The following is a 13,326-nucleotide window of genomic DNA, read 5'->3' on the forward strand; positions in this document are numbered from 1 at the left end:
AGTGCTGGGATGGGGAGGCTACGGGGTAGGCTACAGCCACCACAAAGTTAGCCATAGCCCCCCTGCCCCATGCTGACACTGCTCGCCCCCCCCTCACTCTCCCCTGAGTGCAGCCCCCATCCAGCCCACCCACCAGAAAGAGGCTGGCACAGCCCCTCGCCCAGCCCACAGCCTGCCCTCACCCCTAGCAAAAATCTGGGGGGGCCACATGCCCCCCATGCCTCCCCCAGGGGTGTGCACAGAACAGGAGCCACCCTCTGCTGTGTCCCACCAGACATGTCACCTGCAGCTCTGTCCTACACCCCACCAAGCCCCAGCTGGGCAGCACTTGCCCCAGCCACGTTCCCTGGCTCACTGTGTGGGCCTCAATCTACGCCCCACCATGTCTCTTCTCCCCCATAGACTTACCAGATGGACACTGCTCTCCAAGCTGATAGGTTGCATTCCTGGCCACGTGCATGCTGCATCAGGGCGCACACACGCACACAGCATTTGTCCGTGACATTATCAGCCACATCAGACAAAAAAAGCCAATTGCCAATAATGTCAATTTTATTTTTTATTGGTGCCGATATGATATGGACTAATATACTGGTGCACATCTAACAAATACTAACTTGAAAATGGCTGGTCAAACCAAAAGGCTATTGAATGAGAACACTGGTAGACCTTTAATCAGAATGCTGCTACCAACTTCTACTAAAACCACTTGCAAAGAATGAAAATATTTCAATATGCATGTCTAGAACAGTTAAAACACTGCAAGTATATTAGCAGAAATTACTCATTCAGCAGTTATGCTAGCCAAAGAGTTTACAAAGAAAGAATTTCACAAACATTTTGAATACAGCTGGAAGTAAACTGGGCATTCAGACAAGTCAGAAAGCACTAACATTTTGGAAGCATAAGGTTAATCATGCTATGCTGACATATCACAAAGCTTGTTTATGTTTTCTTAAATTAAGATAATTTCTTTAGAAGGTGCTCCTAAATGCTATGTTATCAATTGTTTTTAGCTTTTTAAAAAAGGAATGTGGTTCTGAAAAATACACAAATCATTAGCTCATTCTGTCAGTCTCCTGATAATATCCTTGCAGACATGATAGGGAAATATGAAGTTACTTGGGGCACAGAAGCACGGAGGGAGGGAGGCAGGCAACAAGGGGACAGGACAGCAATGGAAAGTATATGCTACAAGTCTCTTAACACACAGACCTTCTGGAAGCCAAACTCAGCAGCTCATAAAAAAGGAACTCTGCTTTATCCCTGGCTGCAAGACAAAATAAAATTCTTATTCTTTCAAGAGCCTCATGAGGGTAAAATTCTCAGAATCATGTGAAATAACCAACATTCTGGACAGCTCAGATTGAGCAGTACAAGGTCTCCCCAATCATCATGCTCAGGAAGATAAATACAACTGACCTTTCAACCCCAAGAGCTCAAAATACTACAGGTCTGGGATTTGGAGAGGATAGTGAAATGGAAGTTTTTGCTGGACAAACTGACATCCACAGATGTCAGAACTTAGGTGCCCAGATCCTGACATTCTGGTTAAATGTCTGAGGACTTTTAAATAACTCCTTTACTTCTGCATCTTTTGCTCAACCACTGGAGATATTAGTCATTAAATAACTCATATTGCAAGAGTAATTATTGCTCTCAACTTAAATCAGAACTCCCAGTTTAACAATGAATATCCTGAAAAGAAGTCTGCCAGAAAGGCAGGGATGTCAAGAGGAAACAGAGATTAGATAAAATCAGCACTAGGTGAAGCTTATTATTTCTTTTTTCTTCCAAGAAAATTCTGAAAGAACTTTTTTTCTTTCAGGAAAAATTTAGGCTGTTCTTCCATGAATGTCTCAAAAATATTCAGAAGAGAAGGAACTCTAGTGGACTGAGGCAAGGAATGCCATCCTTCACTGCATGCTCACTAGTGAAAGTGGGAAACTTGAAATCTAAGGAAAGACCCAGCTTTAAGAGACTGTTTACTTAATTTTTTAACTTTATTTAGAAGGCTTGAAAACTCTGGATTAAACCTCAGTTCTAAAGCTAAAAAGAAAGCAGAAGGAAAAGCTTTTCTCATTCCTTTTCAATCCCATCTCTCTCTCTGTGGGTCCGTGTACATGCATGTGAGCATACATGTGAACATGCATACATGCATATGTGCCTGTGTTTTGGAGTTCTTTTTTTTTATCGAAGTACATCTAAGATTAAAATATCCAGCAAGATTATGCTGGAACAGGGGTGGACAACTCCACAGTTTGAGGGCCACTCAAAAGGTTTGTTTCTAAAAGGCTAGTGGGAATGAATCAGATATGTGCCCCCACCACTTCTGCAAGTGGAAAACTGGACCTCATATGTAGGCACAAGTGCAGATTAATGAATAGCCATGTGGTGAAGACAATTTACAGTGAAGAGTAATCTAACTTGCTGCTTTGCTTTTTAAATCCCTTTTGAAAAAGATTCAACAATGAAGGGTCAGTTTAATTAAGAATTATGGTGGGCTATGTGTTGTGCACTCCTGTGATTAGGGTTTGATCTGCCTCCTGGCTGTAAAGACAATATGGCTTCAAAAAACTGCACCATTTGCTGTTGCTCCAATCTGTTGAACAATCTATTGAACCCCTTGAACAAGCATGGAAATACCATAAAAAATAAATATTAGTTTTATAATTAGAGGTATACAATAAGGAGTATAATTGAAGGCTCAGGTGTGAGCTTTAATGCTTGAAGCCCATGGCTCGTGTAGTAGTATTTTGAGAGCGCTAAAACCCACTTAGCTTACACCTGTGCAAAGAAGTATGTTACCTTCTTTCAATTCTGAGATGTTAGTCCAGGACTATAAAGCCATTTGAATTGCCCATTAGAGCTTTCAGGACAATAGTGTGAGAAAAGATGCTCAGCAGTATGCTAGGTGGGCTCGGTCCTTGGGCCTGCATTGTTCAATATCTTCATCAGCAACTTGGATGAGGGGGTGAAAAGCACCTTGTTCAAGTTCACGGTTGACACTAAGATGTGGGGAGAAGTGGGCACGTTAGAAGGGAGGGACAGGCTACAACTAGATCTGGACAGGTTACAAGGGTGGGTGGATGAGAATAGGATGGGTTTCAATACTGACAAGTGCAAGGTACTGCACCTGGGGAGGAAGAACCAGCAGCATACCTACAGGCTGGGGAACTCCCTTCTCATCAGCACAGAGGCAGAAAAGGATCTTGGAGTCAATATTGATTCCAAGATGAACATGGGCCGCCAATTTGAGGACACAGTCAGTAAGGTTAACCGCACCGTCGTGCATCCACAGATGCATCATGAGCAGGTCCAGGGAGGTGATCCTCCCCATCTATGCGACATTGGTCAGGCTGCAGTTGGAGTACTGCGTTCAGTTCTGGGTGCTGCACCACTTCAGGAGGGATGTGGTCAGCATCGAGAGGGTCCAGAGGAGGGCCACTCACATGATCAGGGGTCAGCAGTGCAGGCCCTACGAGAACAGGCTATAGGACCTGAACCTGTTCAGCCTCCACAAGGGAAGGCTGAGAGGGGATCTGGCGGCTGCCTATAAACTTACCAAGGGGGACCAGCGGGGAATGGGAGAGACCCTGTTTCCCTGAGCACTACCAGGAGTAACTAGGAATAACGGCCATAAGTTGAATGAGGGTAGGTTCAGGCTGGACATCAAGAAACACTACTTCACAGTCAGGGCAGCTGAGATCTGGAACCAACTTCCAAGGGAAGTGGTGCTCGCTCCTACCCTGGGGGTCTTCAAAAGGAGGCTAATCACCTAGCCGGGGTTATTTGATCCCAGCATTCTTTCCCGCCATGGGAGGAGGTCAGACTTGATGATCTGTTTAGGTCCCTTCTGATCCTACCAACTATGAAACTATGAATGAAAATCTGCAGTCAAAATTAAGCTGAACTAGCACACATGAATAGAAGCTCTCAGGAGAGATGTGCAGTTGCACCTCTACCTTCAGACTGAAGAAATTTAAATTGTCTACTTGTAGGCTGATTCCAAGGGTTAGGTTTCTTTGCTATATTAGAAAGAAATCAGCAGGAATGGATCTGAACAAACTGGTTTAAGGGCAGGGCCTATAAGAAGGGGGATAAGGTATATTTTACTGGGCTCCTAAGCTTGAGGGAGGGTGAGGGGAAGTGCCCCAAATTGAAAATTTTCTTTCATAATTGATATTAAAATATGAAAAAAATAAGTAACATGTGAAAATAAAAGTAGAAATATGATCTCCACAAATGTATTTCAAAACAAATGTAAGAATTCTGCCCAGAATGCCTCCCGCGCCCTACCAGGAGGTACCAGCCCCCACAAATTTATCCCAAAGGCCCTGCTTAGGGGGGCCAAAGAGAAGAGATGGGCTAACAACATGGACTAGAACACCACTGCACTTTTTTGCAAAGGACAAGATAAAAACCAGTGACACAATGAAGGGCTGGATTAAGCTACACTACTTTATATTCCCTTGAGTGTAAATATGCCTTAAAGTAAACTGCTACCAGCAGACTGGCAGTAGGGGGCAGATTATCCTGCTGACACCAATCAATCAAGTAAGTCCATTATAGATTTTCGTTGCATCTAATTCACCAGTACAGTTATATAACAGGCTGGGGGTGAGGTATTGGAACTACTGGGAGCTAGTGAAGACTGGAACACTGGAGTTATGTACCCTGGCAACCCACACCAATCAGAAGACAAACCACCATGTTCTGCAACAGCTTCAGGTTCCAAACAGCCTTCAAGAGCAGCTGCTATAGAGTGCATTGCAGTAATCTGGCCTTGAGATTATGAAAGCATGAATGATGGTGGCCAGATCCAAATCTGAAAGAAAGCAAAGACTTCTCACCAGATGGATCTGGTGAAAGGTGCTCATAGCTATTGCTGCCACCTAAAGATCCAGACGGATTAGAGCTAGGGTGGACAAAATGGCTGATCTGCCCAGCAGCTGGACTCCATTTCCCAGCAGTCCCTGCCCACACAGCTGGGGCCAGTCTCCATGGAGACCCTAGCTGCAGCTGCTGTGAAAGCTCAAGGCTGGGGTTGCCATGGAGACTGGCCCCAGCCACACTGGCAGGGTACACAACAGAGTAGGACAGGGGGCTGCTCCAGAGCTGCTGGGATCTTGCAGCAGGGACAGCTTGCTCCACAGCCAGGGCAGAGCTGCAATCTGTAGCCTGCACACTTTGGGCAGGGGCACACAGGCAGGGGATGGCAGCTCTGCCCTTGCTCCAGACCAGGCTGTCACCACTGCAAGGAGGAGCCAGGGCAGAGTTGCAATCTGCTGCCTGTGTGTCCCTGCCTGGCCCATGTAGTCTACAGATCACAGCTCTGCCCTGGCTCCAGAGCAAGCTGCCCCCACCAAAAGATTCCAGCAGCTCCAGAGCAGGCTCTTGCCCTGCCCTGCCAGCACGCCTGGGGTTGGTCTCCACAGCAACCCCAGCCTTGCACTTTCAAATACAGCTGCAGCTGGGGTCTCCACGGAAACCGGCCCCAGCCATGCACAGGAGCAGCTGGGAAATGGAGCCCACTGCCAACCGGATCCAGCCCGCAGGCCGGACTTTGTCCACTCCTGCAGTAGACAATCCAGGAGCACCCCCAGGCTTTAAATCTGAGACCAGGGAAGGCTGAATCCAAACAGTGATATGTGTCCCAATCCCCCACAAATCAAGGTGCTCTGCCACCATCACTTCTGTCTTGTTTGGATTCAGTTTCAACTGGTTCAACTGCATCTAATCTCCAACTGCAGCCAGGTACTGGGAAAGGATTTAAGACTGCAGGGCTAGGGCCTGATTAGAAAGAGAGAGAGCAAGACCATTTCACTCCATATCTTGCCACAAATTTGCCCAGTGAAGGAGTGAAATAATGGAACCCTGGGGGACCCCAGAGAAAATATCCCAAGAGGATGATAAGTACTCACCCATCACTATCCTCTGGTACTTCCCTGCTAGGAGGGAGTGGAATGAATGCCCTCCAAATACCCACCAGGTCTCTGCAAACTTAACTTCTATAAGTATAGATTCAGCCATATAATTTCCTGCGTTAAACACTTAGGGGGGTAGGGAGAGACCAAACAAACAAACAAAAACCCCAAACCTGGGATCCCCTCCACAGAGTCAGAACTTTTAGACCCCTACACAGATGCATCAGCCACTTTTGCTAAAGGACTTACTGATAGGGTATAACAATCTATTACTGCTTTGTGGATCAGAATTAAAAGGGAACAAGACACAAACTTTAACTAGCAGTTTTCATAAATATTCGCCAACAGAGATACAGTGAGAGAAATCTTGGACATTTTCATTTCCATCTATAAGGAAATGCAATGTCAACAACTATTATGTTACTTTTAAAGAAGTAGCCAAAGAATACTGGGATAATGAATTTGCTTAATAGTGATATGTAATATTTCTACAGAAAACTAATTATTTTATACTTAATTTTGCCAAATTAGGTTATGTAATTCAGATTAAAGTAAAGTTTAAATACCTACTATAGTGCACAATGCACTTAAAGGCATACACATTTAAAGACATACATATTATACTGGTCATTCTAGAAGTAATAACTGACAGTTTCCTTTTAAGGTGCTATGAATACCTTGGATTTACCCAAGTCTAAGATGACCCCCCCAGAAACAAATTCTATACGTGGAAAATATATAAATTTATTATAAGTTTCCATGTATAGAATCTAATTATTGGAGGACTGTCTTAAATTCATCCCTCCCACTGCTACAGGTGGAGGAGGGACATGCAATGAGAGGTAGTAATGGGGTAGGCAGTGGGGGGGGGACCAAATGGTAGAGGGGCGCATGTGGTAGGGCAAATGGGGGAACAGTGGGGGTAGTATGGTAGGCAGTAAGGGGGTAGGCAGCAGAGGGAGCACTGAGTAGAGACAGTGGGGGGGCAGTTGGTAGGCAGTATGGAGGCAGTGGGAGAGACACACAGTTTGCCCCCTGCTGCCTGCCCTTGTGCCTAATTCCCACAGGCTTAGGCTCCCACCCCCTTCCCCCATCCCCTCTCCATGTCACTTCTGCCCTCCACAGCCTCTGCTCCCTTCCCCCATCTCTCCCCCTCACTGAAGTCTCTTCTCTCCACCTGCCCCTCCACCACCCCCTTACCTACAGGGCAGAAGCTGCATAGGGGAGAGACTGGGTGCAGCAGGGGCCCAAGCCTGCATAGGAAGAGTGGCAAGGGGTAGGCAGCAGCTGCAGCTCCAGCCTCAACCCAGGATTGGGGCTTGAGCTGGAGCCGTAGCAGCTGCCTGCTCTCCATTGCCTCATACTGAATTATAAAACAAATTACTTCTCCCCTCTCCCCACCATTAAAGGGGAAAAAACAATCTTTTAACCAAGTAAATACAGTACTAAGTTTAAAAAGCTTAAAGCTGAGTACAGTATATTCAATTTATTGTACTTGGAAAGCAATTTTAAAATTTTTTTTTTAACTGAGCAGATTATTTTTTCATAACTACCTTAAAAATATCAGAAACCTGACATCAAGTGAGCTGTTCTAAAAGTGTATACAGATGGTGCTGTTAATATATTACTGCTATAGCTAAAAGAGTCACCCATTGGTCTTTGTGGAATTCAAGGAACAGGAAACACCTCTGTAAAAGAATGGTAGACAAAGGAATTGGACATGAGAGCTTTACTTCATTGGATCAGGAGTAAAATAATTAAAGAATAACAACGAAATTAAAAGGAAATGACGATCAAAGCAATAGCAGGAATAATATGAATCATTCTGGGGAAAAAAAATGATAGAATGAAGCCTCTTCAGATCCTAAAGCAAAGATAAGTATCCATTAAGCAGTGAGCCAAGTTGACCGAACCACGAGAAGCCTCACGAGTTCCACTAGGAATAAAATTATATTTAGCATATCACATTAAAAAAAATCTGAATACCAATTATCAATGAACAAAAAAATGAGTTAGTGCATATATCCACTGGGATTCCTAAACATTAATTTGAACTATGTTCAGGATACATCAATTAACACAGAATTCAAAGCTAGAACAAGGTTAATGAAACATTATGGATGGGAAATTAAAGTGAATAATTAGCACAGGTTTCTAAGTAAATTTTATGTGCACTGGTCTTTTTCTCAAGGTACTGTTCTCTTTATGTTTGCAGAAAGTAGCCCCTCCTACTCTCTAGATGATAACAAAGACAAAGTTAAATGAGAAGGATAGTGCAAAGCTAGGTGAGACGCATAGACAGATTAGACAGTAACACAACTTGAGCACCTGCTACTAAAGCATTTGACTCCCTTTGTTGAAATACCTTTTAGCCTGAAGTTGTTAATCCCCAAAATCCAGCATGCTAGAATGGAAAAACTTGAGAAAACTGGACAGACCAGAGCTGTGTTTCCACTGTGGGCAAGAGAGGATGTTGTTGGAATAACTCCTTTAATTATCTGATCAAGGAAGAACTGAATGGAGATGGATGCATCTTAGTAGGAGAGTAGAAGGGATCAAGGGAGAGATAAATTCTCTTTTAAATTTATTGGCTCAAACTCTAACATTTAAAACTGATAATTTTGCCTGCCTAAGCTGGAAAAAAAAGCCTTCCTGCCATCACATAAGAAAAACTGAGGGACCATTCTTCTTAAGGCTACGTTATTACTCAAAAATAAATTTGAATAATCACTCAGATCAATTTGAGTAATCAAGCCAGCCCATTCCCAGGCAGTCGCAACAGTATATGGCATGCTGGAAACCTCAGTGGGCTCAGGGAAGAGTTAGAGCGGGTGGGTGCTTCCTCTGAACTGGGGCAGCATCAGGCCTACTAGATGCCTGCCTGGGTCGCCCCAGGGGGCACTGACACTGCAGAAGGAAGGCCTGGGTCCCCCTGCAGATCAGGGGCTGCTAAGCCCACCAGCAGCTTGCATGGGCAAGCTCTGTTGAGGGGGGAAAAAAAAGTGGCAAGGGGCTCAATTCAATCTTTTTTTTCCCCCCAGAGCCTGCCTCCACCTGGGGGGCACACTGCTGGCAGGCTGTGTCGTCCCTGAGCTGCAAGGGATGCCGGTCCTTCTCTCTGCAGTGGCAGCACCCCCTGGGAGGGCTGCCCCAGCTCAGAGGCAGCACCCAGTCTGGTTCCAACCGTTCCCCAAGGTCGAGCTGGTGCAGCCCCCAGCCCACTAGCAGCCCGTCTGGATGGCCCTGGGAGAGCCACTGCTGCCACAGAGGAAAGGACCGAGGCCCGCCCCCCACAGCTCAGGGGCTGCTCAGCTCACCAGCCACGGGAGAGGTGAGCAGGCTTTGTGAAAAAAAGGATCAGGGCCCACACTATAACAGTGATGGAAGCCCCTAAATTGAAATGGTGCGTTTTTAATCATCACAATTAAAAACCGACCATTTCAATTTAGGGGACTAAACCCCTGTCATGTGTACAACTGCCCTAGGTTTTCCACCCACATCAACATCAGTATGCTCGTCAGGTATACAAGAATCTGTATATTCTGTGAAAGCTTTAGTACGTTAGATGGCCAGATGACAATTACTATTGATACAATACGGAACACCTTCCCTCTGGTGTATTTGTGTCTTCAGCCATAAAATTTAGCATCTAATAATTTTCTCACACTGAATATTTTCCTATTAAAAAACCAAAAAAAATTGTTTATTGCAGGGGTGGGCCATTACTTCAGCTGGAGGGCCATTTAACAAGTTTTGGTGAGCTGTCCAAGGCCACACACATATAATCTTTCAGAGGATACTATTTTAACAAGTTACAGATAACAAACAAATTGTATGCTTAAAAAAAAAAAAAAAAAAAATCATACATTATAACATATTTCATTTTAAAATAATTTTTGTCCTGATTTGTTTTTTCTGAGTAGTATATATAGAGGTGATTGCATAATAGCTCAAAATAAAGTCTTACTATTATGTGTGGAGGGTTGGAGGGGAGTATGTGGGGCGGGGAGGAGAGAGGAGGTCCTGGGAGTTGGCTGGGGATGGCAGGGAAGGGGTGGAGGGAAGAGCAAGGGGTGTGTGCAGCAGAGCTCACCCAGGCCGTGTGGTACAGGTGTATTCTGCCCTCCCCCATCCAGCCCACGGCTGCCCCCACAGCTCGCGGCATGGGGCTGAGCTTCACCTGCTCCCACCCAGGACAAACCATGCTGAGCCTGCTGATGTCATCACCCCAGCCTTGGTTAGTGTGCATAGCTTCCCAGTAGGGCTGCTCCTGCTGCTGCTGTAGCACCCACCTGGGTACTGCTTGGCTCCTCCCATCCCTGCCGCGCTGCTCTGGAGAACAGGTAGTGTGGGGAAATGGCAGTGGCAACCATGGGAATGTGTGCTGGTCACCACACACCGAGTCAAGTTTGGGGGGGGGGGGGGCGGGAGCTGCAGCCAGGCAGCTCCTGCCCCAGCACACAGGTTTGCAGCTCCAGTGGGTGGCCGAGCGGGTGGAAGGCAGCCCTACTGGGAAGCTGTGCATGCTGGCCAGGGCTGGGGCAGTGTGGTTGACGGGCACAGAGCAGGTGAGGATGGAAGCACAGCATGGATCACCCCAAGTGGGAGCAGGTGGGGCTCAGTCCCAGGTGGAGTGCCACAGGGGCAGAAATGGGATGGATACAATCAATTGGTGAGCTAGATCCCAGCCATGGGCCAAATTTTTCCCATTCCTGGTTTACTGCATAAGTAAATGCCTTTTCAAATAGAGGCAGGAGAGATTTTGTGTGCGTATGAAAATATTTAAAATACTTTACTTCAGATGTGTACAAATTGGTGGGGACATCTATACAAATGCTTTAATGTGGACTAGCCTATTTTAATGTGTACTAAAGCATTACTTAAAATCCATGCTATTTAGTTAATATATATTAAAATAGACTAATAAGCATTAAGTATCGCTTAAAAACCATGGGCATTTTTACACATGCTCTTGGGGGTAGAGGGTGGTGGTGCTTTAATTAATTGAAGTGCCCAGAGCGTCTTGTGCATCAGTGTCCCCGTGCATCAAAACAGCAGTAAGGGTGATTTATCTGAAGCTCGAATGAACTTTGAAGTACCCATCACCATTTTGAAGCATGGGGACACTGATACACAAGACATAGAGGCTGGCTGAAGCACAGTAACTACCATGCTCCAGCGACTTGGTTAATCATTTGTAATTACGGCATATCAGAGCAGCCTCCACTCTTATGTACAGGCACCCAAAGCAATTTAGTTAATGTACATCAAGACAGGCTTATGTGCATTCTTGTAGTAGCTCACAGTGGAGGTACTAGTCTAATGTGGATTAACTAAAGCACATTAATACACGTGTAGATACACCAGTATGTAGCTTTTAAATTTTTTTTTTTTTTTTTTTTTTTTTTTTTTTAAAAAAAAAAAAAAAAAAATAAAAACCGGTGTGAAAACCCCAGTTTTTGTTTTTTAATTTTTTTTTTTTTTTTTTTAAAAAAAAAAAAAAAAAAATAAAAACCGGTGTGAAAACCCCAGTTTTTGTTTTTTAATTTTTTTTTTTTTTTTTTTAAAAAAAAAAAAAAAAAAATAAAAACCGGTGTGAAAACCCCAGTTTTTGTTTTTTAATTTTTTTTTTTTTTTTTTTTTTTTTTTTTTAACTATACGGAGCTCTTCCATATGGTAAAAAAGGAAAAATTATGTTGTAAATGTTTACAATAAATGATTTGCAAGCATCTGTTCTAAAATAATAAACAGAAAATAAAGGTTCATGGTGCCTCCCCTTCTTTTTTTTTTTAGGTTTAAGTCCATGGCTAATGTGTAGTTTTAAGATAAACTTGGGTTATAACAAAAACATTTCACAATAGTACGATATTTAGAAAAATACAGATAATTAGATAACCAAACCATTTTTCCCCTAAAAGTCTTTACATACTTAAAAACAACCTAAACTGAAAATACTTCTTCAAACAATTCCATACTACTTACAAAAATTTAGGAGTCAAACATACAAAATATAGAGCCAAACAGCCAAGCAGTGATTTATAACACAAAGCCTGTGCCTTTATTATTTTAGAGCAATAGTATATTATTGATCACTGATCAGTTAGACTTGAGCATCAAAGCAGTCACGAAAGAAATAATTGTAACAGGGATTATACATGTCACTTTTACAAAATCAAGAGTAGTTACAAGCATCTTCATGCCACATCTTGTTTAAGAAGAAGACAGACTTCATGAACCGGTCACAAGAAGGTACACATTCATTAATGACATGTTTTAAATTAGAGACAAGAAAATGTAAAATATTGTGGATAATATGAATATTATTGTATTATTTCACTATAAGAGCAAGCGCTACCTCTCCATATCAGGAAATATTGCATAAAAGTTGTTTTATAGCAGTTTTAAGTTATACCTTATGAATTATGTCTTAATAGTGTGATTTATATCAGCAAATTGCATCAAGTTTGATTAACTGTACCAACTGCATCAAGTTTGATGAGCTGTACCAGACATATTATTTTATGTCAAGATATTTTAACATTTGTTCCTAAGAACTTTGAGTACTACCATTAAGTATGCTCTTTGTATTCAAATAACCAGTGTCATAGTTACTACCCCAAAAACATTAAAACATTATCTGGAAATCTTATTCTTTTAAAGAAGTAACTAGATGACACATATACTTAAGTTCTCTTAAAGTTCTGCAGAATTATACTCCGCTATTTTAACAAAATACAAGAGAGTTACTTAGTTTACAAACCTTTGTGGTAACATGTACGTTTGAAGCTTAATGCAAGAGTTGTATATTAATCCACCTCAACCTTTACAACGGTAGCCGAAATTCTGTTTATTAAAAACACAATTTGGTGTTTTTGGTAAGCTTGTTTCTTCACTAACTCAGTACATTTATTCTGCTTATCAAGGATTTAGCAGCTACATATATCACTCTTTACAACAATTTATTACAGAAAGCTGCAAAAAAATTAATTCTCTTTCTTACCTTGAATGAGCGGTATGTACCGTGCAAGTAGCTTTGCCCTTTTCTTTTCATATCCTTTTTGAGTGATATCTCCTAGAGCAACAAAGAAAGAATAAATGCATATAGTCTTCTCAATATATCTTCTCTATTTAAAGAGGTGACATGGGGCTTTTTTGTTCAAAGTAAAGGAATGTATTAATTCGTAACTGTGTCTGAAGATTGGGTAGTATATAGGAATAATGCATGACCTTATTTATGCCCTGCAATACCTGAGCATAACAGCACGACTCCAAAAAAATTAAAACACTTAAAAACTTCCCAGGTTCCATAGGTCCAAGTCAGTAACCAAGCATATATATATGTTGATTAGTATCTACATGGGGTTGCTTTTGCAGAGGGTATCTACTATACTGCAGAACA

General features: G+C 42.9%; 1 protein-coding gene across 2 annotated transcripts in view; it reads right to left on the minus strand.

The window, feature by feature from the left end:
* DIP2A (disco interacting protein 2 homolog A) overlaps positions 1-13,018 on the minus strand; it is a 168,037-nt gene extending 155,019 nt beyond the window's left edge. The window contains exon 1 of one of the 2 annotated variants that reach the window (XM_019523286.1): positions 12,928-13,018. The gene's annotated coding sequence lies outside the window, so the exon portion shown is untranslated. The remainder of the gene's footprint in view (positions 1-12,927) is intronic. The other variant, XM_019523285.1, reaches the window with a different exon arrangement.
* Positions 13,019-13,326: the final 308 nt, after the last annotated feature.

This window comes from Gavialis gangeticus, unplaced genomic scaffold (assembly GCF_001723915.1).
Source record: "Gavialis gangeticus isolate Ggan-Ray unplaced genomic scaffold, GavGan_comp1, whole genome shotgun sequence".
Taxonomy (NCBI): Eukaryota; Metazoa; Chordata; order Crocodylia; family Gavialidae; genus Gavialis; species Gavialis gangeticus.